This window comes from Palaemon carinicauda, chromosome 15, assembly GCF_036898095.1.
Source record: "Palaemon carinicauda isolate YSFRI2023 chromosome 15, ASM3689809v2, whole genome shotgun sequence".
NCBI classification, from domain to species: domain Eukaryota; kingdom Metazoa; phylum Arthropoda; class Malacostraca; order Decapoda; family Palaemonidae; genus Palaemon; species Palaemon carinicauda.
The window spans coordinates 128,945,820-128,950,819 of NC_090739.1; positions in this window are offsets into that span (position 1 = coordinate 128,945,820).

A 5,000-nucleotide genomic window follows, 5' to 3' on the forward strand; every position below is an offset into this window, starting at 1 on the left:
AGCTTATTCTCTCTCTCTCTCTCTCTCTCTCTCTCTCTCTCTCTCTCTCTCTCTCTCTCTCTCTCTCTCTCTCTCTCTCTCTCTCTCTCTCTCTCTCTCTCTCTCTCTGATACACAGACATACGAAATAGATGTAGAATTTCTTAAATTTGCATTGAAAGGGAACTGAAATATATTTGAATCCTTATATTTCATTGTTTAAAGAACCTCAACCTATTAAGTAAGACTACAATTGCAGTTATGAATTAAAAAGTATTACCTTATGAAATGATAAATTTATTAAATAAGATTTCGTAATAGTGCCATTTAGTTAACTCAAACTTGATCCCTGAAGCCAAATTAAACTCTTGTATCTTCAATTTCCTTGAAAATATTGAATATTATTAAATCATTTTCTTCTTAAAAGTCATTAAGAAAGATGCTAGATGCATACTAGAATATATTCCCTCATCGAACATGCTAAGCAAACCCCTAACAATGAAGTTAAAATTTGACGCTAGCCTAATTTATTATTCAAATTAAAGGAGAGATATATAGTAAAATATACTAATTTATTAGTACTTTTCACGAAAACAGTTTCCTTTAATTTTCGCCAAAAAGAAAGCACTGATGCCATCTTTTGGCTACTGCGAAAAACACTCGTAATGGACGATTTCATTTGAAATAAGGGTGTCAGATAGTTGTTATTCTTGTATTTTTCTCGTGACTTTCAATTCTACTTAAAATCCAATAACCACGAGAAAGATTTATTTGGTAGAATATTTCTTCAGATGAATATATTTTACAAAAAATATTAAAAAGGAAGATTATCAACACTAATACCAACGATTATTAACTCAGCTTTGTTTTACCTCTTAAAAACCTCTTACGTACGTCAAAATACATTTGATATAGTACTTACTGCTTTATGCAGGCAGTGACAGTTTTTATTAAGTTCTTCACTTACGAATGAATTAATCATGCATTAATGAGGCCTGGGTATCCTCTAGTGTCTTACATTAGGTTGATAAATAGTACCTGGTCACAAGAATATTTATATTAGCCGTCTCTATTCAATAAACAATTTTGTTACAAGATACAGAAAGGAAAACCAAATTACCACAAGACAAGACTTCGTTTTGTGCAATATTGAAGTAAATTTACCGCGAGTCTGATAAGTACCACCTTCGTTTTTCCCCTTTGATGACAATGCATTTCACGTTTTTCCATGAGAACCATCCAGTTTTAAAATGCACTGAGATAGCTTTCGCGTTTTTCTCGGTCTGAACGGACACTTCTGACTTGCTTTCACGTCCCATTAGAATGAATCAAGTGGAATGGGCCAATTAAAAGTAAACGGTGGGAACTTTACCATTTCCAGTGACACATTTGACAGCCCGGCTGGGTTTTTTTAAACAGATTTCTTCCAGGTGGCCTTTTCATGTACATATATTTGGAAATGACATTTTCATTCTGAAATTCTCATGGAATTAAAAAACATTGAGGAAAGAAGTCTGTCCTGTAAATGGACAATTCACGTTATGGTGGTTGATGTGGTAACGTCCCTGACTGGTGAACGCCAGACTGTGGTTCGAGTCCTGCTCAAACTCGTTAGTTTTTTTGTTCGCTGCAACCTCACCATCCTTGTAAGCTAAGGATGGGGCGTTTGGGGGAGCCTATAGGTCTATCTGCTGAATCATCAGCATCCATTGCCTGGCCCTCTTTGGCCCTAGCTTGGGTGGAGAGGGGGGTTGGGCGCTGATCATATGCATGTATGGTCAGTCTCTAGGACATTGTCCTACGCGATAGGGTAATGTCACTGTCCCTTGCCCCTGCCATTCATGAACGGCCTTTAAAACTTTAAACATGACATTTTCATTCTGAAATTATCGTGGATTTTAAAAACGCCATTTAGCCCTAAAATGTTTCAAGGAGCCACTTTAGAGGTATTTATTGTGTCTGTGCATGTTTACTAAATCTGGTCCGTCTTCCACTGTCTTGGGTTAGAGTTCTCTTGCTTGAGGGTACACTCGAGCAATTTATTCTATCTAATTTCTCTTTCTCTTGTTTTGGTGAAGTTTTTATAGTTTATATAGGAGACGTTTATTTTAATGTTGTTACTGTTCTTAGGCTATTTTATTTTTCCTTGTTTCCTTTCCTCACTGGGCTATTTTCCCTGTTAGGGCCCCTGGGCTTATAGCATCCTACTTTTCCCTCTAGGGTTGTACCTTAGCAAGTAATAATAATAATAATGATAATAATTATTATTATTATTATTATCATTATTATTATCATTATTATTATTATTATTATTATTATTATTATTATTATTATTATTATTATTATTATTATTAAGGCTATATGATTCTTGATTCATCCTCTCAAGAGTCAAAACTTTGAGGTTCGTCAGTCTTCCTCGTTTATAGATTCATATTATCAGAAGTAGAAAGTCTGTAGACCCCAACTGATATAAAACTTTTAACTATCAAATAAATATTTGTGCCATTTATATGATCATTAATAAAACCAACAAGGCATAAAGATTATAATTTGATAAGGGTTTTTGAAGAAAATGACACCCATACAATGTTAAAAATTTGCCGTAAAAAACGGTAAAAAATCCAGGAATAAATGTTGAAAGGCATTTGCCGTTTTAAAACGGATATATTGACGTAAATGAGTGATATTACGGACACCAATCCGTAAAAGATAATAACAAAGTAAGGTAAAATTACGGTCGTCTGTATTTTACTGAAATACGGCCGAGACCCGTATATTTTCACGGAGTTTCCTATTAAAATTACGATTTTTTTAACAGTTTAGTTTCTTCGAAAGCTTTCAATATATACGCTTTCTTCGTAATTTTAAATGCATTATAGTCAATTTCTTTTAATGAGGTGCATTTGCACCGACTCGCAGGGTTGCCCTTTTGGCTCGGAAAAGTTTCCTGATCGCTGATGGGTTAGAATTATCTTGTCCAACTAATCAGCGGTCAGGACACTTTTCCGAGCTAAAGGGGCACCGCTGCGAGTCGGTGCAAATCTGCCTCACTAAAAAAAAATTACTATACATATTTAATTATGTATTACTATATTTAACATTATTTTTCTTTTCATTGACAGATCTACATTTAAGATTTCTTCCCGGTATGAGGCAAGGTATGTTGTTCTTATGTATTCATCCGTTCTTGTTATTATGCTCTCCTTACTTATACTTATACACGTATTTGTCTCGTGAAAATTCTCGTAGGCAGTAAGAAATACCAGATTTATTAAAGAAATTCGCGTCAAGTTAGTGAAGTCTATAACATTATGTGGATTATAACCTTCAATTGAATTTTCTTTTTTGAGGAATCTGAATCTATGAATGAAATCCGTGCAAAATTGAACGTGGTTGAAACGCTAACCACAAAGCTGCCTAACAGGTATGCATGTGTATGTATGTGTTTGTGCATATGTGCATGAGAAATTATTTCTGCAAGCAAATATTTATATATGTATACATATATATATATATATATATATATATATATATATATATATATATACATATATATATATATATATATATATATATATACATATATATATATATATATATATATATATATATGTATATATATATATATATATATATATATATATATATATATATATATATATATATATACACGTATATATATACACACATATATATATATATATATATATATATATATATATATATATATATATATATATATATATATATATATATACACATATATATATCCAATTCATGGAAAAAATATATAGAGAAGAGCAAAATAGGACACAGTTAAGTCTAGTGGCTGAAAAAGGGGAGCAAGGAATGGGGGAAAAGTCCGTAAATTTAGGGTAAAAAAAATAATTGAATAAAGAAAATAAGGCAATTGAGGTTTAAGAAGAAACTGTCTTTCTAACCTTGAAGTAATAAATACTCTTTCGTCTTAATGCTAGAGGCGTAATTCGATCACAATGGCATAAATACACAGGGAAATTTAATACACACTGTTAAAAATTTGCATTAAAAAAACGGTGAATATCTGGCAACATTTATTCCAGAATTTTTACCGTTTTAAAAACGGATGTGTTGACGTAAAGGATTGATATTACGGTCACCAACCCGTAAAAAATATTAACAAAGTAAGGTAAAATTACGGTCGCCCGTATTTTACTGAAATACGAATGAGAACAGTACATTTTCAACGGAGAATTTCCGATTTAAATCACGGAGTTTTTTAACAGTGCATGATATCGAATAGAAATTACTAGTTCTCTCTGGAGGCAGAAGCATGTCTTCTGTAAACTATTGAACTTTTATCGGGACATATTCGCTTTTATGGTTTTAAATTGAATTTTGTTTTATACTATATTTTTAATAAATGATATCGGCGTCAACGACCTTCGATGTCAGGATACCAGGAAACTCAAAATCGATCAATCAATCTTCAGTCAGGTAACTACATCTACCTTCTATGAGAAAACGCCCTACTGTTTTTTAGACTAAATTTATTCGGTAAAACGTCTTGATTTTTAATAATCTTATTAACGTTACTTATTTCTCATGTGAAGAGATTAGTCAGTAGATTAATTAAAAATTTGCCAATTGTGAAATTGCGATAACCTACATAGAATTGTTCGCAATCATTATTTTGCAAATAAGAAAGGAATATTCAATTCTAGGCATGATGTGATTGTTAAACATGTTCGTGGACCAAACACACACAAATACACGCACACACACACATCTATATATATATATATATATATATATATATATATATATATATATATATATATATATATATATATATATGTATATATATATATATATATATATATATATATATATGTGTGTGTGTGTGTGTGTGTGTGTTGGTAAAATATATATATGTATATATATAATATATGTATATATATATATATATATATATATATATATATATATATATATATATATATATATATACATGCGTGTGTATAAACGTTTAATTGGGCTCCA